Source organism: Symphalangus syndactylus, chromosome 17, assembly GCF_028878055.3.
Source record: "Symphalangus syndactylus isolate Jambi chromosome 17, NHGRI_mSymSyn1-v2.1_pri, whole genome shotgun sequence".
NCBI classification, from domain to species: Eukaryota; Metazoa; Chordata; class Mammalia; order Primates; family Hylobatidae; genus Symphalangus; species Symphalangus syndactylus.
The window spans coordinates 59148408-59175932 of record NC_072439.2 but is presented as its reverse complement, the minus strand read 5'-3'; the positions used below and the strand labels follow the sequence as shown (position 1 = coordinate 59175932).

General features: G+C 44.3%; 1 long non-coding RNA gene across 2 annotated transcripts in view; it reads left to right on the top strand.

Annotated features, from left to right (window-relative positions):
* The first annotated feature begins 336 nt into the window (after nt 1-336).
* Nucleotides 337-27525, top strand: part of LOC134732917 (uncharacterized) — a 41337-nt gene continuing 14148 nt past the window's right edge. The window contains exons 1-4 of one of the 2 annotated variants that reach the window (XR_010116475.1): nt 376-502; nt 19897-20018; nt 21276-21433; nt 24681-24855. This is a non-coding gene — a long non-coding RNA (uncharacterized lncRNA). Of the gene's footprint in view, nt 503-19896; nt 20019-21275; nt 21434-24680; nt 24856-27525 lie in introns of both variants that reach the window. The other variant, XR_010116474.1, reaches the window with a different exon arrangement.

The window sequence follows — 27525 nt, the reverse complement described above, 5'->3', positions numbered from 1 at the left end:
CATCCCATGAAATGAAGTAACTTGTCCAAGGTCATGCACAAGTAACAGAGCTGGAATTTGAACCCAGGCCCTGCAGGCTCAGAGTCCCTGCACGTGGCCTGAACTATAGGGTGCTCTGTGTAACCAGTCTGAGGGAGCATATTAACAGCCTCACTCTCTCTGGGCAGTTTCTATAGTGAACACGAATGGGCCCCATCATCCAGCAAACTGGGCTAGAATCCAGGATTCACCACTTAATAAGTTGCTATGGTTTAAGCATTTTTGTCCCCTCCAAAACTCATGTTGAAACTTAATTTCCAAGGCAACAGTGTTGGGAGGTGGGGCCTAATGGGAGGTGTTCATGTCATTAGAGCTCTTCGCTCATGCTTCTGCTATGTGAAGAACAGTGTTTCTCTCCTACAGAGGATGCAGTGTCCAGGGCATCATCTATGAATGCAGATAGCCTTTACCGGTCACCAAACCTACCAGCACCATGATCTTGAACTTTCCAGCCTCCTGAACTGTGAGAAATACATTTCTGTTGTTTATAAATTACCTAGTTTTTGGAATTCAGTTATAGCAGGACTAAATGGACTAAAACAACAGTGATGCAATTTGATCAAGCTCTTTAGCCCTTCTGAGCCTGTTTTCTCATGGGGAAAATGCGTATAAATGTGTCTAAATCAGAGGCCTGCTGGTAAGGCTAAAAGAAATTTGCCAAGGAGTACGTACAGTGCCTAGCACAGAGCCGGGGTTCAAGAGACATTCACTCCCTTCCTCTTTTCCATCAGCTTTTCCTCTAAGGGTCCTCAGAACCCCAAAGAGTTTTTCCCAGTTGCTTCTTGGGCATCTTTGTAAGTACAGCTCTCTTGAGAACTGGCAGACACCTTTGACTGAAGAAATAAGTTTGGGGAAATAAAGTTTTCCTGCTGGATGGAAGGAAGCACAGATGTTAGGCTTCGTTGAAAAATGAGTTCAGCTTATGACAGTTGAAAGTAAGGAAATCTGTGCTGCTACTTGAAAGAAAATAAGAACTGATTCCTGAGCTGTGGTTTCCCAGCATATCTCAGAGCAGCTGCATTGCACCAGGGGTCTGGGTATCAGATGGGGCTTCCACAGCTGCAAGGTGTGCTGTGAGTCAGTTGTTACTAATAAAACAAAGTACTGAAGCTTGTGAGTGACTCACAAAATAGTAATGCATTAGATGAGATATGCATTGCTGTTTGAGAGTACTCTTGAGAGGGGCAGAGCCGCATTTGCTGGGATTGTACATAATTCTGGGTAGGCCTTTGGTAAGGTAACTTGCAAGTGTCACCTGAACCAAATGCCAAAGCCAAGAATGATTGTATATGCCGTTTAAAAGCAGATTGAAAGAACATTTTGAGGAAGTCTAGAATAACTAATTTTTATATCCTCCCACTTCTGGGATTTTTTTTAAGGGAATCATAAAAGAACATATAGGTACCTTAAAACAAAGATGGGATGAATAACTTAGAGAAAGAAATATCTGATGGTGGTTGGGGGAAAGGGAGATGTAGGATAAGAACTATGTCAGAAAATGTAGGCTAAGGAGGATCCTCAAAATTAAGTTCTGAGATTCCTAGGCAAAAAGAATAGTCCCATGCATTCCACAGCTTTCATTAACTGAAAAAAGAAAACATAGGCAAACTTCATTCTAGTACCAAAGTCCAAGCGGAAATTAGTTGCAAGGAATTTTTTATGTGACGCAACATAATGAATGTCTATGGCAATTTTACAGATAATTTAACGCTGTTCTTCACCCAATCATTTCTTAAAATGACACTGGGTAAAGCTAAGGGGCATAATGCTAAATGATGTAAACAAACACTGTATTGAGTACCAAAGTGACTTAATCCAGGAAGGGACTTCTGCGACTCCAGGGAGGAAAAAGTTTAGAGAACTGCAAAGTACCCTACATGCTATCCTTGCTGTTTTGGCAACATCTATACCCCTTTTAAAATGCAAAGATAAACTTTAAGAGCACCATTTAATAGCTCTTTAATAAAAGTATGTTTAACCTGAACAAGTTGTTGTGTATGCAAGATACTGGAAATGCCTTCTGTGGAAGGAAAGGCAAGTACAACTTTGTGCTTCTATTTGGATAAACGGTTTTGAAGTGAAAGGCATTTGTGCAAATTACAAGCAGATTTTCAAGTCTAGAAAAACAAAAATCTCAGCTGTGGATTAAGTTCTATTTTTTAACAAAAGTGAAATACTTTGCTTTAATTTCAGAAGTTAAAAAATGCTTTTTAACAACAGCAAAAAGGGGACCTGTTTTGAATTTAAAAGAAGTAGAGTGAGACAAGTTAGGAAAAAAAGAATTACCATTGCCTTTCTAAATTTATTATTATCATAATTGTCATTAAGTGTATTCGTCCTTCTTAAGGGTGAAGAGAGCTTTCCGATGGCCAAAATTTACTAGTCACTGAATTGTGTCCCAGGACACCCTTCAATAAAACTTGGCCTAAAGAAGCTTCAAGTTCTCTTCAAGTTCGAGGGCAGAGTCTGGGGTTCAGCCCAAACCACTGGCATCCCTGAGGGGGCTGCAGGGCTCCTGACTCCAGGACCTCCTGACATCCCGAATGCATGACCTCTCATGCCCGCCACAGCACCTGCAATCTTGCCGGTGCTGCTGGGATTGCTGAGCAAACACTTGTTATTTGCGAAAGTACAAGGTTCAGTCTGTCAAACAGGGAAAACCAAACACCGAAGCACAAGAGCAGATAAGGGGGCCATGGTTGTGAGACCCACGCGGGCTCAGAGCGCGGCGGCGGGGCCTGGGCCTACCCGGCACATGGGGGCTAAGGTGCAGCTAGGCAGGCCACGCGGCGCGGGCGGACGGCCTGGCCCGCGGAAACAGGCGCATAGGGCGGGAAATCTCACCCGCCTTGCCGGGGCGACCCTTCTGGGCCGAACCTGCCATTGTAAGCCGCGCCGCTGGCGACCCGCCCGGGACCCCTTCGTGCCTTGCCTTGGGGGCCCAAACACATCCCGAGCGCGGTTCCCACTTTGCAGATTCTTGCAAGCTGTGGGTCCTACCTTGCTTCCCACGGGCTGATAACCCTGAACGTTCCCAGCGGGTAGAGGGCTTGCCACCTGCTGCAGAGCTGCGCTGCAGGCTTCCCCCGCCTCCTGCCGTAGGTCTAAGCCCAGAGAGCAGAGGGGCCTTGGGCCTTGGCGCGCTGCCGCCGCCAGGACACCGAGCGAGTCACTCAGCCTGACACTCATTTTTTCTCTTCTGCAAAATGGGACTGACACCAACAATCACCTTCCTACCACCTCAGGGGGTTTTGAGGATCCCGTGAAATGACGGTGTAAAGATACTTTTAAAGTGGAAATCTCGGTTGTTACTAACTCATTTGTGAACCCCATTTTCTTCTTGATTTCTTCCTGAAGTAGAATTGATCATCGTCACTGGGCTCTTAGCCACCCCTCCCTTGACTCTAATTTTAAATTTGTCTGTGCATCCCATTCCGAAAACAAACAAAAAAAATCACTTGACCTGTGGTTTTATGTATGAACAAAAGTTCTCTGAAAAGGAATTTAGAGGAAACAGACTTTATTACAATGAACAGTTTACGGACGAGGAAACATAGCTCTAAGTGTAAAATGAAGAGAACAAAGAGACAGTTCGGCGTTTACAGAGAAAATTCCTACCTGGGTTCCCAATGAGGTCCATTTATGCAAACGAATAATTCAAACTGGCTTGGTTGTGATTGGTCAATGCAGCTGAGTCCTGATTGGTTGATGGGGAGCACAGCCTATTCGTTGCTTCAGGCCACATGAGCGGGAACAGTCAGCTATGAAAGCCCCAGTGTTAAGCTGACTGTAGGTTTTCCAGGAACTCAGAGTAGTGTGTAGTCTCTAGTCAGTAAATGGCCGTTTGGCTCTATATTAAATTTATGCCCAATTAGCCACTCAGGATTCATCTTGAGGGATTGGCTCTTTCAGATTCACTCATGTTTCAACTCTGCTGTTTATAAGTCCTCTATCTGTGTATACAGGCCTAGAGGTCCTAGGGCCAGATATAAAATTTCTCTGGACAGGCCCTGCTCCATAATCACCTTCACATGCTGTTCTTCAAACATATAGAATTGGGTTGATAGTGAAAACAATTTCAGGTACTTTAACCTAATTCTAAATATTCTAAACTTTAGGTATTTAAACCTTGGAATAATATAATTTTTTCTTTTTTCTGTGTATAAAAAGACATACATAGTTGATAATGATACTATGTAATGTAACTCATAGATCACTATGTAATTCTGTACCCTGCATTCATTCAGCATTTTAACATGTATTAATATTAATATTTTTCCATATCATTTAATTCTCTATGCAAAAACCATTTTTCCATTTAGTAGGCTACCTCATATTTTATTAAATTGTTTTCCTACTGTTACACATATGAGTTTTCTCCAGTTTTCCACTATAATAAATAATACTGCAGTGAACATCTTTCTTCCCAAAGCTTTTTTTTTTTCCTTGCTTTTGGTTTACCTCCTTAAAAGAATTCTGGGTCAAAGGTTATGAATATTTTTCAGAAGACCTTTGTTGTCATGATGGCACAGAGGCAGCACTAAAATAGTTTGGAGCAATAGGGATTTCACCAAAATAGCTATGATTGATATCTGAAAAGAAAGACAGAGAAAATAATGGCATGGGAATCTTTCTGGAGTTTTAGGGCCTTGTTCTGATTTAAAAAAAAAAAAATATATATATATATATATGAAAGGAAAATAAATCTTCGGGCCCCCAAATCACTAAGGGAATACTCAAGCTGGGAACTGCTTAGGGCAAACCTGTTTCCCATTCTATTCAAAGTCACCCCTCTGCTCACTGAGATAAATGCGTATCCGATTGCCTCCTTTGGAAAGGCTAATCAGAAACTCACAAGAATAAACCGTTTGTCTCTCAAGTACCTGTGACCTGGAAACTCCCTCCCAGTTTCAAGTTGCCCCGCCTTTCCAGGCAGAACCAATGTACAGCTTACATATATTGATTGATGTCTCATGTCTTCCTAAAATGTATAAAACCAAGCTGTGCTCTGACCAACTTGGACACATGTCATCAGGACCTCCTGATGCTGTGGCACGGGCGTGCACCCTCAACCTTGGCAAAATAAACTTTCTAAATTAACTGAGATCTGTCTCAGATATTGGGGGTTCACGTATATATGAATATATGAAATAATTGTATCTTTTAGAGTCCCATTCCTGGAAGTTTAAACAGCTGTACTCATAGCCCACACTTAAGTAGAAAGCTGGGAGAATATCTGACAGTATGGGTGACAACTGCTTACTCTAGGTGCAAATTGGGGCTTCTCAGGCAGCTGTTGGCCCCAGGGTAATTAGCCTTCTGGTGACTACAGAGGTAAAAAGTAGAGATCTCCATCTACTTTACAGTTGAAGTCACCGAGTCTCAGCACACCTAGTTCAGTGGTTGTTAACTCTGGTTGCATAGTATAATCACCTAGGGTGATGAAAAGACATCCAGGAAAAAACTTCCAGGATAGATCCTCAGATATCCCGATGTAATTGGTCTGAGGTGAGATCCAGGCATCATTACAATATGAAAGCTCCTTGGGTGATACTAATATGAATTAGCATTGAGAAGCTCTGGTATAGCAGGAAAAATATGGGCTTTGGAGTCACTAATATCTGATACAGTTCCCAGCTTTGCCATTTATTGGCCGTGTCATTTTGAGTTAATTAATGACTACTCTCCTGCTCAGGGTCCTGCTCATTTTAAATCATAAAGTTGTCACAAGGGTTAAATGTAATAACATGTAAAGTGTTTTTCAAGGTTTCTAGAACACGGTTGGTGTTAAAAAAACATTGGGTCCTTTAGTATTTACCTAAGGTCCTATAGCTAGTTGATGGTTCTGGAAAGCCATCCAGAACCATGCTGTGCACTCAGTGAATGCTTGTGGATGTTCCTTGGTGACATCATCTTTGAACATGAATATGCGTGTTACTGAGACATTTCGAACACCACATTGAGTTGGTGTTCATCAGAACAATAAAGCCATACCTCATAGAGATTCCTCTCATTTGCTGAATATTAATTTGCCTCTTATTTTTAGTTCTTCAGCTAAAAAGAAACCTAATTTTATTCTGCTAAACCAATTGATTATGATGGAACTCTTGCAAGAAAAAAGTTACACAGTTACAATTACATAAATTTATGGAAGTCTTTGTGTAACTTATGTAATAAACTAAGGATATAACAGTTAAATTGTCCTTTAAAAATTTTAAGACCTGCCCCACCCTCCGCCCCCAGCAATGAACGACTTCACTTTTCACCAGCTTTAACCTAAATGTCTTTAGCCTATTTTCTTTATCCATCCTATGATAGACAGAAGAGTTAGTGAGAACTGGATTTGATTTCAGAAGACCTGGGATTGAGGCTTGGCTCTGTCATTCACTGGGTATAAACCTTGGGCGATCATTCTTCTTTGCCCTTGTGCCTTCTCATGAATGCAATGAGCACCTGAATAGCATGACCTGACTTTAGCATGAAGTAAGTTTAAAACTGTGATGCTGACCAAGCAGGACATGGTTATTTAACATTTATTAAGCACCTCCTGTATGTCCAGCCCTCAGTAGGAAACCTTGTGGGAATTATAAAGTCCTGAGACTTTTGTAGAGTAATTTGGAGTCTAGCTAGAAGAGATAAATCTCATGCATGAAGAACAACTAGAACCAGTTTCCACGTGAGAGCTGCAATAAGTCCAGCCCAGTTGACTCATGGAGGTAATAAATGGAACATTTAAGAAATGACAATCATGGAGAAATGAAGGGGGGTCGAAATTGAATGTCCTGTCCCTTAGTGCTTTATTTCTCTTCAGTCTCTGACGCAAAGTCTTGGATAGTAATAACATGACACAAAACTCCTCAAGTTAGATAGGGCCAGGCATTTTTCTATAGGGCCAGGCATTTTTCTAACAGCACATTCCAGAACTTTGTCTGTCCGTGTCCTAAATCCTTATTATTTTGCCCAGTTTTCAGCAGTCTTTTGCAAGCTCCAGGCTTTCCCCCACTCCTATTTAGACCTCATGTGCCTCTGATAGCTCTGGACAGAGCCCACACTGTGTGGCGGATGCACAAAGGGGACACAGTATGCAAATGGCGGTGTAGGAAGCATCGAGGCAGGAATGTTTGAGCTGTGCCATGTCACAGATCATCCCTGAAACAGCAGTCCTGAGCTGTGAGTCACAACCCTTGGTAGGGGTGAACAGCTGATGAGGCTGGTGTCAACTTTTGTCTGATCCCATCCTAAGAGCAACACCCCAAGTACTTCAATTACCCATTTGTAACATTCTCCCAGCAGCGGAGAAAGGAACAACAGTGGCAGCCCACACAGTGAACCTCAAAAGTAAAGCTCTCTGAAGTACGAAGATAGAAGAGGAAGTTTGGGAGACTCACAATGAAAGGGTTTAACAAGAACTGCCTGTGAATGTGTTGACTTAGAAACTATTGGAGCATTGGCAATGATTTCCTTAACAACGGAAGGAAAATTGACCAGGGGCATGAGTGTTTCATTCATTTTTCAGATGAGTAAGGCAGAATTGCCAAGAGAAAGAGAATGTCTGCTCTAGCGCAGGGTTTCAGCCCTCAGCCCAGCCACTGACTCCCTTGGTGTTCTTTTGCAAATCATCCATCTCCCTGGGCCTCGGTTTTTTCATCTGTAAAATGAGGAGTTGGTCCAGGTAAACCGTAAGGTCCTTCCTGGCTGGAACATCCTAATTTGATGCAAGCCACAGCGAGGCTTGTTAAATTATGCCTTGCTCCATGCAGAGAGGTCTAACTTAACTTTGTGCGCAAAGCATACTCATTGACTTTCTAAGTGTGGCTCAGGCACTTCCCTGCACTATGGTGTGCTGGGAGTCTCTGCCCAAGGGAAGAGAGCTATTTTGAGGCAGGGTTGATTAGAGATAAGGTGTCTCATTCCTTTAGTGGTCATTGGCCCTGACTCACCCGAAGTTCTTGGGTTTAAAGCTTAACCCTTGATGGATGAATGTAAGCTAACCCCTCTGCTTGCCTATGAAAATGGCGCCCAGGACACTGCTTCTCAAGCCCCAGCTTTATCACTGTCAATTAAGAAAGTTCTTTGACCTCTTTTTGCTTAGCTAGCTTCTCTGAAGTGCAGCCCTTGCTTGTAACCTCTCTCCTTGACATCTGTTGTTTGCTCTTACTTGTTATTTACAGAATCTTCTGAGTTATATACAGGGGAATGTCTCAGTAATCCTCTTAACAGCAAAGAAATCCGGCCACCCCATTAGGTAGGGGGATGGAAATGTCACAAGATGCTTGAAAAAGACACTGAAAAAGGCACTTTTCAAGATGCTTGAAAAGTAAGCTGCAACATACTTTTGCATGGAAAAGCCCAGGACATGAATGGCACAAAAGACCACTATAGTTATGCTGCTTTGAGATACAACAAAATTAAATTATAAGGCACAGTTATCCTAACATTTTAATTTAACAACTTTTTTTAAATGAATATGTTTTTTAAAAAAGATGCCATGTTACAAAATTGCTGACTTTTTTTGTTTGTTTTTGGGGTTTTTCATTTATTTCCAGTCTTGGTGTGTTATCTTTGATTGGTTTATTTTTTGGCTTGGGAATGTTGAAAGCACCCTTGTGACACTTGATAGGACAGGACATGGCTTGGGCTGTGCCTGATTTTATACAGTTGCTTTGTTCCTAAGAAGCTAGATGCAGATGGAAGTTTAAAAAATCTGCCCGTATTTCAAAGACATTTGAAAGAATTCACGTCTTGAATAAAAACATGCATCAAAGTCCTTTCTAATGAGAATAATCACCTCTCTGTTCTTAAAATTAAAGTTTCTGAATTTTAAATTTTCTTAAAGTAAAGGACATAACCCAAGGTGGCAAACACCGTTTTTGATAGAGCTATGGAGTCACAATGACCCAAGACCTTGGGAAAATTATATTCACCTCTTTGAAGCTCTCTTCCTTTACCTGTGAAAATAGGATTTTGGGTGTGTCAAATTAACAACCATGGAGCTGGATGATATAATAAAAACAGGCCCGATGGGGCTCAACAAGGCTGAGCTCTAGCTCTGGCTCTGTCCCTACCAGCTGTGTGACCTTGCAAAGGTCACTTAGTTCTCTGGACCTTGGTTTCCTCATCTGTAACATAAGCAAGTTTTACAAAGTGACCTTTAAGTCCCTCTTAATTCTGATATTTTAGGATTTAAGCAACTTATTGTTTGGAAGCAACTACAAAAGAGAAAAGAAGGTGGTGGTGTTGATTTCAATTCAAGTGGTATAGCAATTTTGGGCACCTACGCCACCTTGGTGCTCTGTTAGACCTTGTCATAGGATATGATATAACATTCAAGCATTCATTTGCTCAGCAAGCACTTCTGAGCACCTGCTGTGTGCCAAGAACGGTAATACATAAGCATCAGGGATACAGATAGGAATAAAACCCAGCACCTGCAGGGAGCTCTCAGTGACACAGAGGAGATAGGCACATAAAAACCCACTTTAAAAGATGGATTATTTACATATCTAATCCATTAGACTCAAAGATTCTTAATTACCAAGTAATATCCTAAAGGGACATTTTAATTTCACCTCTTAGCTTTTACCTCATGCCTCAGAGCCACCTCTGGTTGAGTTAAAGCCAAAGCTCCTAATGATTGTTTTAAAAATCTTATCAGAGAAATTTTAAATACGTGAGACAGAGAGCAAGACAGAGAATACATAGAAGGCGTATGGAAACCTTACCAGCTTTAATAGTTACCAATTTGTGAGCAATGTTGTTTAGTCTGTGCCTTCCCTCAACTCCAGGTTATTACGAAGCAAACCCAAGACATCAATATTTCCTCTGTAGATCCTTAAGACCGTATTACTACAGTGCTTCTTTTTTAATAAACATGAATATCCTGCTTGCAATGATCTCTTTTTTTGACTTGCGTGCTGGCAATACAGGTGTTTTCTCTTTTAAAAATCTCTTCAGCTGTACACATATAATTTGTTCACTTTTCAGTATATACATTATACCTTAATAAAAGGATGAAGCAAAATTTAACAATACCAGTATCACACCTAAAAACTTAATAGTAATTCTTTAATACTAAGTCTTTGAATAGTGATGAGCAATTTTAAACAATGTGGAGATTCAGCAATAAAGACAGGCATAGGGCATGATGGAGAAGTCACCTACCCTAGCCTAGAGTTGGGGTGGGGGACACCCCTAAATTTCTAGAAAGTGCCACAGTCACTTCCCCTACAGAGGTGTCCACCTTGTAGCCGCCACAGGAGGAGCATCCGCAGGTGCACGCACTGTCATTCACAGGAACACACCTAAAAGCTGAGCTTTCCAGAGAGGCTGAACATGGCTTCAGAGGGCACAGCCTCTGGGAAAACTCTTAGGAGACATTTAGAACAGGGAGAGAGTTCTAAGGGTTAGCTAGGGAGGCCAGGGACTCGGGAGATATGGTGAAGGATTTCCTCCTCTGCCATAGAAGAGCATTCTCAGAACTGCTCCATGACCAGCCTTTTGGCGCCAGGCCCAGGCCATGTGGGTGACTGGAGGCCCAGGGTCACACATGTGGCCATTTTGAGTGATAAAAGGCAAGAAAATGTACCTACTGAGAAAATTTCCTACTGAGTCATTTTCCTTCAAATGTGCTCACATGCCCCATAGTGTTTGTCTGGAATCCTTGGAAAGGCTCCCTTCTTGTTTCCAACCCTCGTAAGCTCTGTGTGTGCTTCTGAGACAATCAAGTATTTTGCACCTCCCATGCCACCACCAAATACCATCCCAATCCTTGGATTTTCAGCTACTAATCCTGCCCACACTGGCAGGCAGCTTCCTACGTTCCTTTCTTCCCTGCTCTCCTCTCTGCTTTAGGCTGCCCTGTGGCCTCACTCTGCAGCTGCCACTCAAGAAAGCTGTTGTTAAGGCCACAAGAGTCCCGACCACCTTGTAGGGGATGACGCAGGCAATGCACTTACCATGTAAGACTAGTAAGTGTGAGTTTTTGCTATTAGTTCTTTCTTTTTTATTATTTAAAAAAATTCCTGCTGCAAGAAATTTGAACATCCACAAAGTAGATTATTATAAGCCTTCCTGTGTTCATCACCCAGCTTCAGCAGTTCCTAACTCACTGCCAATCTCATTTTGCCTGTGTCTCAACTCTCCCCTCTCTGTGCCTCATCTTCTTCAACAGCTGAATTATTTTGAAGCTGATCTCAGGGAATCTATTTTTAAATTTTAAGCTTTTAGTTATTTTTGATTAGGTAATATTGACATGACTCAAATTCAAAAAGTTCAAAAGGCTAAAAAGAGAAAAGTCTCTCCCTTCCTCATAGTCCCTGCCCCTACCGTGAGGTAGATTTCAACAAGTGACTATAATATTTGGTGGCTCCGACCATTAAGAAATGGAGTCTATTTCTCTGCCTTGAATTTGGGCTTGGTCATGTAAATTGCTTTGGCCAAAAGGATGTTAGCAAACATCAAGCAAATGAGTCTGAAAGTGTTTGTGCGCTGGGCTTGCTCTGCTCAGGAGTCTCTGGCTCCTGGAAACTCTGACGCTGCCTTATGAAGAAGGCAGGACCAGCCTCCTGGTCCTCATATGTAGAGAGGCCCCAGCCACCACAGCCAAACCACAGAGATTGAGCTGGATGAATGGGGGTTGCTTTAAGCTACTAAGTTTGGGCTAGGCTGGGATACAGCCCCCTCCCATCTCTCACACCCAATCCCAGCACCCTCCTTCCTGGAGGAATAAAATATTACCATATTACCAGTCTATGAATCCTTCCAAAGATAGTTTATGCATAAACAAGTGCATTAATATATATTCTCTTCCCTTCCCCACTCTACCTGCCCCCTTTTAAAAAATAACAAGTGATAATACACAGTTCTGAACCTAGTTGTATTTGTTTGATGTAGCAATGTATTTTGGAGGTCATCCCCCATCAGAGTGTGAGGCACTTCGTTTGAAGTATGCCACTGTCTGCACAGACTGTAAATTATTTAATCAGGCTTTTATTGATGAGATTTAGATTGATCCTAGTCTTCTGCTATTTCAAGCAACGGTGCAATGAACAAAGTTGCACCCTGTCATTCTGCACAGATGTGAGTATTTCTGAAGGCTAGATTCGTGGCTGTGGCTCACAGGTCCGAGTACAGTGGGGCTGCGCATGGAATGTAGCCTGCAGGGAAGGAAATGCTTTCTGTTCCTCTAGCTTTGCATTTCTCTGGACCCCAGCTGTCCATCTGCCTATTCCCACAGTTCCCTACTTGTTTCTTGGTGACAGGGTGCCAGTCCCAGGCTTATCCCCTTGGGGGTCTGCAGCTCCCTTGGTTCTCTGTCACCCTGGGATGAGGCCTGGCTCCTTGGGTGCCTGCCAGCTCTCTGGCTTGCAGTCTCCATGGTTTGGAGGAGTGGCCTGACCCCTGCCTCCCTTCTAAGCCCTAGAATGTGAAACACCAATGTGAGAAGCTTCTGTGCCCTGCACCACTGTGATTCTGGAGACAGTTCAAATGAGTTATCATTTACTGACAGACACTAACAAGTCCAATAAAGTCAGCAGTCCCGGTGCAGAGAAACAAGTTGTTGGAGCTGACCCTAACAGGACGAAGAGGCCCCTGTGGAATGAATTCTAATTAAATACTCACCCACTCCCACCCCACCTGAGCCATTAACCCCAAGGAGTACTTAAGCCAGCCGACAAATTTAAACAAACCAGAGGTGCCGTAGAAATGAAATGTACTGGCCGGGCGCAGTGGCTCATGCCTGTAATCCCAGCACTTCGGGAGGCTGGGGCCGGTGGATCACCTGAGGTCAGGAGTTCAAGACCAGCCTGGCCAACATGGTGAAACCGCGTCTGTACTAAAAATACAAAAAATTAGCTAGGCGTGGTGGCAGGTGCCTGTAATCCCAGCTACTTTGGGAGGCTGAGGCAGGAGAATCACTTGAACCCAGGAGGCGGAGGTTGAAGTGAGCCAAGATCACGCCATTGCACTCCAGCCTGGGCAACAAGAGCAAAGCTCTGTCTCAAAAACAAAGAAAGAAAAAAGAAAAGAAAAGAAAAAAGAAAGAAAAGAAATGAAGTGTCCTTTCTGATTATGGAATGTGAGTTTACACAGAGCAGCTGGTACCTCTGCCCAGGTACCCAATAGCAAAGGGTCTACGTCTACCTCTCTGGTTCCCAGTGAGCTCACTCGCTTCCTATTCAGTCACCCTAAGACTTACTTCTTTAGACTGAGCTCAGCTGGATCTTCATGCTCCCTGGGAGGAAAAAAGTTCCCAGAGGACACTAAATCCCCATCATGATCTGCTGTCCCTTTGCTAGTGTCCCTGTGAAGACCTGGGCTGCAGAGGGTTGCTGTTTCTCCCCAGCATCCTCCTCCCTCTTTCCTGCTTGGCGGAGCATGGCATCTGCTCCGTTCTTTGTCAACACTTATGTAAACCCCACCCTTCCTCCCTGATTCTGGGCCTCATGGCTTCGCTTGCAGACCCCTGTGGTCATTTTGATTTGGCAGGTGACCACTGTGTTTAGTCCCAGAGGTGCCTGGCCCTCCTCCACCATACCGGATGAGGCCTGGGTGTGGGGAGAATCCTGGGCTTGCAGCTCCAGGAGCTGGGGAGACAATTCTGTCCACACCTGATAAGACTGACGCCAGAGGTGAGGTCAGAACCCAGCAAGGAGCCGGCTAGGCCTGAGGACAGATAACCTGAGGATGCTCTGAGTCCCCAGTGACTCTCAGAAAGGAAAATACCTGAATGAGCCAAAAAGCAAACTCTGAAGAAGGGGGGAAAAGAACAGTGCATGGATACTAGGCCTGTGAAGGGTACTTGTGATGTAGTGCAGGGGGGCCTAGCCAGGGGTCCCCTGGGGCCTCCATCTGCCCACACTCACTGCCCTTATCTCCAAATTTGCAGACACCTAGGAGAATTTTCTCTCTCGCTTCTTGTATCTTAGATGCTTGAGTTGTTGGTGACTTGTTCATTGCCATGAGTTTTATTTACTCCCTGTCTGGGTCCCTAACTGCTGGAGGGGGTGGGCAAGGTTTTTCTCACAACCATTATCAATCCTACTTAAAAATAGATCTTTAATAAATGCATATTAGTTTATGGCTTAATAATTGTGACTCCACTTCTTGGGTGAAATTTAGTTTGGACAGTAATAATAGCTACTATTGATTGGGCAACTAGTGCGTGCCAGACATTGTGCATATGTTACCCAATTGAACCTCTCTGCAGGGTAGGTATTGCCTCCGTTAAATGTCTCTGTAGGGTGGGTATTGCCTTCATTTAGTGGGGAGAAAATGAAGTCTCAGAGAGGCTAAGAGCTGTGCCCAAGCTCACACAACTTCCAAGAGGTTGAGCTGAGATTTAAACCCTGGCCTGCAAGACTCCAGCATTCAGGGTCCTTTCCTTTAGCACCCAAATACTGCTTCTAGGTCAAGAAGGAAAAACATAGGGGTCAGAAGCAAAGCACTGCTGGGAGACCAAAACTTGCATTCCTTCTGCTCATCTGTGCTAGCTGTGGGCCTGTGATTGACCCCTGTGCCAGGGCTGTTTGGAGGGCAGCTATCAACAGACCACTGTGCATAAGAACAGAGCAAGGGCCATGGACACTTGGTTTTGCACACACCAGCTGCTCCTGGGAGGTTCACCAGAGGAAGAGTAAATGGGCACAAACCACTTTCCTACTCCCCAACATGAATTGTGGCTTGTTGTGTGTTAGTGAAAAGGAGGCTCATGCAAATGCATGAGGTTGAGTTTTTCCAAAGCTACATGAATGGCACTACAATGATAATAAAAATAATGACAAACTGTCAGATTCTTTCCCTTTATTCTCATCCCAAGTCTCTTACAAACTGTGTGACTATAGGCAAGCTTGGTAAGTTGCTTAACCTCCCTGAACCTCATCTTTTCACTTTTAAAAGGGAAAATAACTGTGCTATAAAGTCCAGTGACTAGCACAATGTTTGGCACATAGAACGGCCTCAATAAATGTTTGATGCTCAAATGAATGAAGTATAGAGATTGTGCTACCTTTTTTGCACCTCCTGTAGCACCTAACATGTTTTGAGCTGGTGTGTGATTAATGAATATTTGTGAGTTGGGATTGTCTTTGTAATTAAGAATAAGGGCCTGCCCCATAAAACAAAACAAAACAAAACAAACACTAGCCCTCTTAAACACAGAGAAACTCCTGTCAAGACAGCCTGTGATTTTACTGCACTGACCCATGGGGAGTTGTGGTATTAGAATTAATAACAAAGATCTGTTAATTCTCTGCCTTTGCCCAGGCTGCCTTCCAAGGCATGATGTGGAATCCTGCTGTTTCTGCTCCAGATAAATCAATGATAATCTTCAACTCAGTGAGGGGCAAGTCATGGGGGTTGCTGTTGCAACTCCTGTGGCAACAGCACTGCTAAAAATCAGATTTCTTGGAACCCATTCATGAGAAGCTTTGAATATGCCACATTGCTTGCTGGGGCTAAAATACTGCATGCATGTGGCAACCTTGACTTGGTTGTTTCCATGAATCCTCTTTTCCCTGAAGCCATGGGCAACATTTCTAAGCCACATGGCCGGGATAGGGCTTCCGTCCCTAACAGTATTTTCACTAATGTTTATGGCCCAGGTCTGGCCTGTTCACTACGCACCACTCACTTCCTGGCACTGATTCTGCCCCAATGAGAGCAGAGAAGGCTGGGAAGGAATGGGGAGGGTGGGGTGTCTGCGCCCTCTGAGGACTGGTACCTTTCTTTTGCCTTCCTGATACCTTCTCTGGGGCAACTTTTGGGTAGGAGAACTTTTTCTCCGACTTTCTATTTACTCATCCGTTTGTTTATTCCTTTATTCACTGCTTATTTAACATGCTCAAAGGGAGCCCACGCTGAATGGGAAGCACTGTGGTGATTCTGGGGGAACACAGAGAGGTGAGATGTTGAAGGGCTGAATGTAGGCAGAGAAAAAAAGACATCAATCTAACAACTGCTAACACCCCCAAATGCTAAGTGATTATCTCCAGATGGCAGAGATATGAGTGGTTTTTATTTTATTCTCTTTATTTACTTATGTTTCCAATTTTTTTCTTCAGTGACACACATTAGTATTTGTATAATAAAAGTTATTCAAATGGTGAGTACATGGTCAACAGGTGTTCAGTGCACAGGGAGGTACAGGTGAAGACACTGGGAGGGTGGAGAGGAGGAGAAGGCTATTTCCAATCTAGGTGGAGCTGAAGAGGATTCTGGAGAACTCTTTGTTGAATTGGGCCTTAAAGTTGGAGGGAGGCCTTGCTGTGGATGTCTGTGGGGCTGTCTGCCTACCACTCTTCTCTCATATGAAAGTATCCTCTCCCCATAGCCCACAGGAACTTCGTGCTATGAGCTTGCCCTTGCCCTGCTTTGCCTGACAGTCCAGTGGTGGGCGCCTGACCAAGGCCAGCCACTCATTAGTCTTACCTGGGATTTTCAGATTTAAAGCTGGCAGTATCTTTAGTGAAAGCCTAAAGAGGTTAAATTCAGGAGATTCGTGTATGTGGGTATGACAGGGAGGGATTTGGGCAGCTGTGTTTCCTGTAATGTGGACGAAATCAGTACGCAAGGAGAGAGAATGAAGTAGGCACCTGGAGAGAAGTGGAGAGAAGAGGTGAGAGTGGGAGTGGGAGAGTTGTCATGAACTCTGAGCCCCTGACTCCAGATATTCCCAAATATCAGCTGTGCCCTCCTTTTCCCTAGCTCGTATGAGTTGGGTTCTGAACTTGCAACCAATGTATCCTGTCTAAGACAGATGTCACTAAGTGGAGAGAGGTGGCAAAGGACAGTGGTAGAAAAGCAAAGGACATTTAGGGAGCAGCTGGCTGTTGCGTTTGCCTGGAAAGGGGTGGTAAGTTTGTGTGTCTGTTGAGAGGGGCTGAGTTAGTGTGTGTGGTCACCTGTAAGGGTGGCAGATTTCATATTTCAAGGTTTGAGTTTCTAGACCCCTGCAGCATCTCACGCTTCTCTCAGCCCTCAAAAGGCCACTGTTCTATGACCAGCTACCAGGACCGATCTGCCTCCTCCAACGTGCACCCCAAAGAAACTGGGGATGTAGTCACAGTGAGATCCTAAGCCAGGGAGTCCCTAAATGAGGTCCAGCCTTAATGTGGACATGCTTTCTTCTTCCAGCGGCCACTTAAAGTCGGAAATGCAGGAATTGTACCCACTTCTCCTTTTCTGCAGCTTGGACTGAATTTCAGTCCCTCTCCATGATCTGACCATCTTATGAGCTGCCAAACTGCAGCCAAACTGGCTCATTTATGTTCTCTCCTCTCTCCTTTGGGACCAACTCTGGTGGGCCTGCTAAGGGAAGGGTTAAGAAAAGGAGATAAGGAAGACCTTGGTTAACACACTAATTAGCTTACCCTTCCCAGGAACAAGAGAAAATCAGCCACACCGTATCATATAGCTCTTTAAGAAAGTCCCGTGTCTGAAAGTTGGAGGGTTCCATCTTGGGGTAAAACAGAAAAGCTAGACACAGAATTCGGAGTTGAGGCCATACTTTCAGCCCTCTTATTCTACAGATGCCCTGAATAAACCAAGGATATGTCAAGAACCCAGGCCCTGGACAATTTTAGCCATGTCAAACTGACAACTGGTATATAAAGCAATTTCAATTCCTCATCATCTGTCTCCATCTTTAACATCTTGTCTAAAACCATGCCCAGGAAGAGTGTTCAGAGAATACAGGCTGCCACACAGATCAGGCGTTTCTCTCCAGGCTCCAACACACATGCTCAGCCTTGATCAATAAGCCTGACTGTGTCTCTCTGGCCGGGATGGGAAACTGTCTGGACACACAGGTGGAGGCAGCAAGACCCCATGGGCTGTTTCTGTTTTATGCTTACCCGGTTACCTTAGCAACAGCATCTGCACCAAGACACAAGAGGAAGCAAAGCACCACCTACCAATGCCTCCACTGAGAGGCGTGGGGAGTAAAGTAAAAACCGGCCTGGAATCAGGAGGCTTTGGTTCCTGGCCTCTCTGCTGGCCACTGGCTGGCTGCCCCTAACAAATCTCCTCACCTCCTGGGCCTGTTCTGGGCAGAATTGGGGCTGAGGGCTCTCTAGCTGGTTTAAGGATTCTGTTGGAGAGCATAGTATCTGGGTGAGAAGACCCTACTGTTTCTGCTCTGAGTAGCTTCAAGCACAGGAAGTGTGTCAGCAAACAACTGTTTTTTAGCTAGTCTTCCACAACTTAACTTTTCAGTCTCCGCCTGTGATGCAGAAAATGTTTGCTGACCAAGCAGATGGTTGAGCTGCAAGAAGTCCTCACCAGGATGGACATTTCTTCAGCTGAGGTAGGAGGTAAACCTGGCTTTGGTTCTTGAAGGCACATGGAGAAGAAAAGAGATAGAGGTAGTCAAAAATAATTATGAGCACTTCAACTCTACAATTACATGTAGTAATAATAATCATAATAAAAGTAGGACCTCCAGCATGATCTCTTCATGTCTGTTCTTGTCACATTCTCATAACCAGCCATGAGGGAGGCAGAACAGAAATTATGACCTTCTTGTTGCAGTGGAGGACACCGAGGCACAGGGAGGCCAAAGACCCTGGGGCTGCCTGGGTGATGGCTGAGCTGGATCTGGACTGTGTGTCGTTTTCCTCCTGATCCCAGGACCTTTTTATTGGACATGACTCAGGACAGCTACTATGAAGCAGAAGCATCTTCCAACTTTGTTTGTGCAACCATGTTTAAACTTAATGCATGTCAGAGCACCTCTCTGAAGAAGGAAGAAAACTAAGATGGCTTCATTCAACAAATAATGTGCTGAGCACGTACTTTGTGCCAAGCACCTGGGATTCAAAAATGAGCAATATGTGATCTCTACTCCCCAGCAGTTCAATTGATTAGGCACGTTTTTTCTGCTTATTTAAATTTCTCATTTGGTATTGCATAGAATCACCAACCAGAAAGTGACACCCCCCATCCTGCAACTATTTTTGTATCCCCACGGAACTCCACTGGGTTGCATCCACTGATAGGAGAAGACACACTTCTAAAATTAGGAGAGGGTATCCAGGAACAAGGAATAAAGATGAAAAACTGTAAGCAAATGCTAAAACCACCCCTGGCTCTGGGAGGGGCTTGGGCTGCGGGGAGATGAGATAGGCCCCTTGACTTGGTGCAAAAGTGCTTCCAAGAAAGAAGCTGGGAGCCGCTTCCTGGACAAAGGCTGAGGGACTGACAGAGTCAGAGAGGCAGCCCCAAGAACCGCTACACACTACAATCAGATGCTAGAAGACCCAAAGTCCATTCTTTGAACACACAAAGTCATTGAGGTCCTGTTTCCACAGATGAGAGTTTGGGACCACACCCCATCCACAGCAAATCCTTTTCTGAATTGATGTGGTGGAATCTTAAGGGCAGAGGCTTAAAGCTCCAAGCTAGCGTGACAATGGGCATTCCTTTCACTAAATCTCAAAAAACACTTTTTATCATGTTACCTCTTTCCCTAGACTGGGCCCAACCATGCCTTGTCCTATGAACAGAAAAAGTATTCAAGCTGCTCTCTTAAAGCAGCTTTTATCTCCTCAGTGAAGTGGCAGTTTTGGGACAAATTTCCACATGAAGAATCCAAATGTTCCAAGCCTAAACAGGGTTCTAGCAACACACTCTTAACTCACAGAAAACAATCTCTAACAAATTTCTGCTTTCCTTTGCAGAATCTGTAGCCTGAACACACTGGTTTTAACTCCACAGGCCTGAAGACACAAGCAGAAGAGACTCAGAAAAGCCAATGACTGAGTGAATTCACAACGCAAGCAGGAACATCGGAAGGCAAATTGGGGCCCACATGGTTTTGGTTTTAATGTTCTTTGTTTTGTTTTGCATTTTTCTTTACAGATGGCATCCTGCTCTGTTGCCCAGATTAGAGTGCAGTGGCTCGATCATAGCTCACTGCAGCCTTGAGTTCCTGGGCTCAAGGAATCCTCTTGCCTCAGCCTCCTGAATAGCTGGGACTGCAGGTATGTGCCACTGAGCCTGGCTTGTTGTTTTGCTTTCTAAGACCACATTTACATTAGCCCATCTATTGTTCAGAGTCTTGCTATGTTGCCCAAGCTGGTCTCAAACTTCTGGGATCAAGCGATTCTTCCGCTTCAGCCTCTCAAGTAGCTGGGATTACAGGTGTGTGCCACTGCGTCCAGCTTAGCCTATCTTTTTTGCTGTGTTGTTTTTTAATTTTACTTCGAGTTCTGGCATACATGTGCAGAACGTGCTGGTTTGTTACATAGGTATACATGTGCCATGGTGGCTTGCTGCACCCATCAACCCATCATCTAAATTGTAAGTCCTGCATGTATTAGGTACTGGTCCTAATGCTCTCCCTCCCCTTGTCCCCCACCCCCTGACAGGCCCTGGTGTGTGATGTTCCCCACCCTGTGTCCATGTGTTCTCACGGTTCAACTCCCACTTATGAGTGACAACATGAGATGTTTGATTTTCTGTTCCTGTGTTAGTTTGCTGAGAATGATGGTTTCCAGCTTCATCCGTGTCCCTGCAAAGAACATGAACTCATTCTTTTTTATGGCTGTGTAGTATTCCATGGTGTATATGGGCCACACTTTCTTCATCCACTCTATCGTTGATGGGCATTTGGATTGGCTCCCATCTTTAAAACAACAAAGAAATGCTATAAGAGCCAGGCCATTAGGGAGTTGAATTATCTTCATGTTATAAACATAAAAAATTAGACCCAGAACTTGAAAGAGGTCTTAGAAATAATCTAATTTACTGACTTTATGTTTCAATGAACAGTCTGAGGCCTCAGTCATACTGATAGTTAGTATGACTAGCTACCACTTATTGATCTCCCACTCAGAATCCAGCACTGGGTAAGGATCATGTAATGGTTTGCCAGGGCTGCTGTAACAAAGCACTGCAAACTGCGTGGCTTAAAAAACAGAAATGTATTGTCTCACGTGTTCAAGATCAAGGTGTCGGCAGGGTTGGCTCCTTCTGAGGGCTGGCAGGGAAGAATCTGTTCCATGCCCCTCCCTCCCAGCGTCTAGCAGTTTGCTAACAACCTTTGGCATTGTTGAGCTTGTAGAAGTGTCACCCTGAGCTCCGCCTTCATCTTCACGTGGTGCTCTCCCTGTGTGCATGACTGCCTCTGTGTCCAAATTTCTCCTTGTTATAAGGACACCAGTCACTTGGGATTAGGGTCCACCCTAATGACTTCATCTTAACTAATTGCATCTGCAATGACTCTATTTCCATATAAGGTTCTATTCTGAGGTACTAAGGTTAAGACCTCAACATACGAATTCTGGAGGACACAATTCAACCCAGAAGTCTACCTTGTATTGGGTCCTCAAGGCAAGGCTGCAAACCCTGGGGGGTTTGTAGCCCAGTCCTACCTCCCATGAGCTAATGAATGTAGGTAAGTTGTTTAACCTCCTTGTGCCTCAGTTTCTTCATCTGTAAGATGGGGATAACACATACCCACAATTTTGAAACGTTAAAAGCTCCAAAATATGAAAAAATGTATTTATAACTCATTTGGCAGCAAAACCTGACCTGAAACAAGCACACTGACTAAAAGTATCCTTGTGTCTGGAGTTGACACAAGGATACTTACAGTCTTTACTTATGCAACATATATATGTGTCACTACAGAAACTAGAAACATTAGTATGTTTCATAACAGGATGCTGTTGCAGATGCCATGAGGTGTTATAAAGCCTACGGTACATATACTGTATATCTTTCTCAAATCCCCAAGTTCTGACATGCCAAGCACTGCTGGTCCCAAGCAAGGGTTTGAATAAGGGACTGTGGCTCTTCGGTGTATCTATCACAGGGCTATAATGAGGATTAAGTGACTTAATATTTGTGCAGTGCATGGACTATTACCTGGCACATAGTAAGCACTGTATACATATTTGTTAAATAAAATAACAATAGCTGTCTTGTCTAAAGTAACTCAGGTGGAAGGCTAGGGAGGAAGGTTCTTTGAGACTTTGAGTGCAAGAATGCCTGACACCAGAAGCCGTGCTGTCTGTGCGTGTCATGCTGCCTCTGCCACTCCAAGTTTGGGGCTCATGTCCTTTGGTTCACAAACCAGCCTTGTTTATACAATAGTTTGAAGCAATCTCTGCCTTCTGAGATGATTATTAAGTGAAATCAGTCTTCTGTTTGTGTTCGTTAGCTTCGCTGCCATAACAAAATACCACAGACTCGGTACTTAAACAACAGAAATTTATTTTCTCACAATTCTGGAGGCCAGAAACCTGAGATCAAATTGTCTGCAGGGTTGGTTTCTTTGAAGGGCTCTCTCTGTGGCTTGCAGGTGGCTGTCTTCTCCCTCTGTGTTCATATGGTCTTCCCTCTGTATGCATCTGTGTCCTAATCTCTTCTTATAAGGACACCAGTTATTATACATGAGAGCCCACCCTAATGACCTCGCTTTAACTTAATTACTTCTTTAAAGGCCCTATTTCCAAATACAGTCACATTCTGAGGTACTAGGGGTTAGGGCGTCAATATATGCATGGTGGCAGGGGGGAGGGGAAGGGGACACAGTCCAGCTTATAACACTATTTTCAGAAACTAGATAAATTATCACTCGCAGCAGATGAATCCCATATGCTTGCTGGCTTGTTTCTGCCCCAGCATTTTTCAAAGTGTTGTCCAGGACCACCTGCAATCGAATCACTTGGGCTTTTAATAAAAATAAGTCTGCTCCAAGCCCTTGAGTCAGAATCTGGGGCAGAGGAGCACAGGGCCCAGGGATAGAGCCTACTTGTGTTTTACATTCATACAAAGATTTGGCTTAATTAAAGGGACTTGGGAAAAGCCAGGTAGTGAGGTATGCCCCACCCAACCTCCACTGCACCCTCACAGCCACTGTAGTCCCCCAGGTAAGGGCAGCCGAAAGAAGAGCATGAGGGAGGGAGTCAGGCAAGTGTGAGTCGGAGCAGGCAGCGCAGTGCATCTGGGGCCTCCTCTAGTGTGGCTCACTGGAGGGCCACAAGAGAAGCTCCTTTCCACTCAAAGCTTGCCCCCCAGTACCAGTGAATGCCCCCACCCTCACCCCTTTCAGTAGATACAGGGGATTTTGCAGTGTAGATGCCAGGAGAGGCCACAGGGGAGGCCGCCTACCCAGAAATGCCTGTGTTCCACAACCTGACAAAGATTCTAGTCATTTCTCTTGGGCAGCATTCCCCTACCCCTAACCCCCAGCTCCTGGCAGAACTCAAAGATCCTCCCTGCCCCTCAGAATGGTGGAAGACCTGTGCCTTGAAATAATGTTTAAGAGGCAGGAAATAGTGGCATTTTTCCCAAGCCAAATGCTGAACCAGGGAGCAGAGGTTGAGGCAGGTTCACATAGTCACTGACTCTGCTCCAAAGCTTCCTGCGATGTGGGTAAGCCGGTGGGTCATTTGGCTTCCTGAAAGCTGATGTATGAGAAACAGGATTGTCATACACATGGGTACAGCCTTTGAATCACGTCCCAGACAACCAACATGAGCCCTCTACAGTGGGTGTCTGCTGCAGGTGTATGTGTGTGTGCACACCCATGTCCCACGCCTGTGTTAGGGTGGCCACCAGTCTTTCATGTCAAAAATTCCAGCAAAACAGCTGGTGAGTGGGACTCTAAATGATAGTGATTTTCCTAGCACCATGACAACAAGACACCATCAAAGCTAATGGCGCTAATCCATCCTTCGTCTTTCTCTGCTGGTTCCGGCTTAGATTTTGTTTCTTAAAATACTTGCCTGGCTGGCAAGGCAGTGACTCACCTGCACCAGGACTGAAAGAACAGGCAGGAGGTGCTTTCTTCTGAAGAGCTGTCAAGAACCAATACAGCACCTGAGGACTTTCATTTCACACGTTGTTCCTGTCAAGGAGGAGACATTCTTACTCTCTTGTCAAAGTTGGAGTTGCCAAAGAAAGCAAAGTGGTTAGAATGTGTCAAACTTTGGCATTTGTATTAAACAGAGTTTGAGGAAACCAGGCAGGTTTGACTGAGAATCTCTTGCGCGTCTTCCATCCAGTGCAAGATAGGCCACATTTTTACAGAGAACTGTCAAAAAGGAAAGTTCACGTTAGAGCCACTCAGCTCCACGTGGGTCCTCTGGTGGCATCTCTCTCAGTGTCAAATCCTAATTGTTAGGACTCCATGAATCCTGAGTACTTCAATGATTTAAGAACTCTTCCGAAGCTGGTAACTTGGAAATTGCATGGTTAGTAAATATGAATTAATAAAAAAGCAAAGTCAAGAATTTTATTGGCAATGAAACTATGTTTACTGGTCATCTCTTAATTCCATTTGAATTCCACAGGCCATAAACTGTGGTATATTGCAAAATACCCTGAATCAGACATGGATTCACATCCTAGATTTGCTGCTTATTAATTGTGTGACTTTAGCCAAGTTACTTAGCCTCTCTGAGTGTCCATTTCCTCAACTGTCAAAGTGGGAATGATACCATTTCCCAAATTATATTGCAGTGAATATAACAAGAGATCATGAGTGTGAGAGATGCTAGTACAGAGGCTGGCCCATAAATGCTCGTGTCTTTTCCTGTCTCTTGTTTTTTTCTGTAACTTAAATGAGCATCATTTCTAGCTAACTAATGTTTTAATGTTGACACATTTCAGTAGATGGTTTTCTATACTTTTAGAATGTCATGAATAATTCTCCAAGAAGTAGAAATGACTGGGATACAAACCCTGAGACCAGCAGTTGCCAAAGTCACAAGAGGTGATTTGCGTGATCCAGACAGTGATGCAGCAGCAAAGCCTCCGTTTTGACTTTCAGAGATTTGGGAGCAGTGAGGTGCAGTGCCCTTTGGAAAGGTCAGTAGAAATGCTCTGTGAAATGTGAAAAGCTGGGTGCCAGCTCAAGGGGTGCCAGGTGAGGTCCCACTGGAAACCTGCCTCCTCCATCCCTGCCTCCCTGTCCTCAGCAGCACCCTTTCATTTTCTAGTTAGATCAGCTCAGGTCCCAGCTGACTCCTTCTGGATGTCCAGCCACAGACATTTGTCTTTGTCTCCAGCACTTTGAGTCAGAACCACAGGTTTCCGTATTTGCTGTGCTTTTTTTTTTTTCTGTCATTATTATATTTGTTTTGGTCTTAGTTTTCTACCAGACTTTAATGGAAAGAGACCAGGTTTGAGTCCAGCTGCACCCCTTATTAGCTGGGTTATTAAGGACAAGTCACTTCACCTCTTTGAAATGCAATCTTCTGGTTTGTATATGGGGATCCTACATTATTAAGTTGTTGCAAGAGCTAACGTGACTAAAATTCACACTGAAGTATTTTGTAAACTGTAAAGTGCTGAGAAGATAATTTCAAACCCCTCTTAGCGTGTATACTTTACTGGAACATGTACATGCTCAAAGATATGTGTTCAGTTACTTTTCGATTAAAGATATTTGCTACAAGAATGTTGTCCAATCCCCAAACACACCAGGAGACGTTCTGAGCATTCTGCAATGGTTCCAGTGGGTTCCCTGGGTGGTTTGTGAGGGAATTTGCCATTTACCGTGTATTTGCCATGTCCAGGCTCATGCTTGGGAATGTCCTGTTTGATTCCCATGAGGTAGGTATTAGCCAAGTTTCCCCCACCGGGTGTGATGGTTAATTTTGTGTCGACCACACTGGGTTGGGCATCCAGATAGATGATAAAACAATATTTCTGGGTTGTCTGTGAGGGTGTTTCTGGAAGAGATTAGCATTTGAATCAGTGGACTAAGTATAGGAGATTACCCCCACCAATGCAGGTGGGCAGCATCCAGCTGGCCCTCAGCCTCCACAAAAAGGTGTAGGAAAGGTGAATTTGCTCTCCCTTCTGGAGCCAGGACATTATCTTCTTTCACCTCCAACACCAGAATTCGACGTTCTTGGGCCTTCCAACTCTGTGACTTAATAAGCTGTGTTCTCTACATAAGCAGTCACCTGCATTCTCAGACCTTGGGCCTCTGACTGGGAGTTACAGCATCAGCTCCCCTGGTTCTAAGGCTTTCAGTATCAGACTGAATTATACCCCCAGTTGTCCTGGTTCTCCAGCTTGCAGACTGCATATCATGGAATTTCTCAAGCCAATTGCATGAGGCAATTCCCATAATAGATCCCCTTCTACATATCTGTATATGTCCTATTGGTTCTGTTTCTCTAGAAAACCCCGTGTGATACACTATGCATGCACAAATAAAGTCACATCAAGACTAATAATCCAAATGTTAGTTTGTTACCACCATTTCTCACTTTGAACCTAGCTCCCTGCAAAGCACGTTCTACCCTGCACTTTTGGGGAGTTCCAGGGGTAGGAGGTCTTCCATGTGCTCATCAGCAAATCAATGCCCAGGCACTGTCCCTTTCTCTGCTCTGCCATCTCACTCTGGTAACATTGCTCTGTGGATTGTCAAATGGAAAAGATGCCTTTTTCTCTCTTATGTTCATTTATAGGAGTTTCATCTCAGTGACCCTGTACTCCAGTGTCTTATGAAGCACTAACAAATAGTCCCTTTAGCTTTTAGTGAAAACTCTGCCCAGGAATCAGACATGGGTCTGATATGGAGTAGGGTGAAGGATGGGGTTCCGCCCCTGTTACCACAGTGTACTCAAAAGTACCCTTCCTCCAGTATGATGCTTCGCCTCTTGATGAGCCCATGCGCGCAGCTCCCTGCATTGCCTCAAGAAGGGAGTTTTCCCAGATCCCTGTAGGTTTCCCCACTAGTCCACTAAATGTGACGAAATCCTAACACAGACTCCACATTGCACATTCCCACTATACGGATGAGGAAACGAAGGCTCAGAGGGTAAAGAAACTTACCCAAGGTCACATACTGAACAGATGACAGTCAAGAGCCAAACTCAGAGCAAAGTCCAAATCCCATGTTCCTTCTGACCAAAATCCTGTGATCGAAGTGGCAACATGATATGTTGTTCTGACCCTGGTATTCATACAGGAGGGCAAACTGTGCTGGTCACTCTTTACTAGGCATACTTTTCTCCTCCCCAGGGGTTTATTTAAGTCTCTTTCTGCTTGGTTTCCATTGAGAATTATACTCTGGGCACGAAAAACGGGGATTCCTTGCCATTTCACCTTCCTTCCCATTCCTAGCTGCCCTCCCAGTGAACTTACAGTTTATTTCATTGTTACTTGGCTTATGGTTAAAGAACTGTGGTGAGGCCAGGCACGGTGGCTCATGCCTATAATCCTAGAACTTTCGGAGGCCGGGGATGGCGGATCACAAGGTCAGGAGTTCGAGACTAGCCTGGCCAATATGGTGAAACCCCCATCTTTACTAAAAATACAAAAATGAGCCAGGTGTGGTGGCGCACGCCTATAGTCCCAACTACTCGGGAGGCTGAGCCAGAAGAGTTGCTTGAACCTGGGAGTTGGAAGTTGCAGTGAGCAGAGATCATGCCACTGCATTCCAGCCTGGGCGACAGAGCGAGACTCCATCTCAAAAAAAAAAAAAAAAAAAAAAAGAAAGAAAAGAACTGTGGTGCTTACATA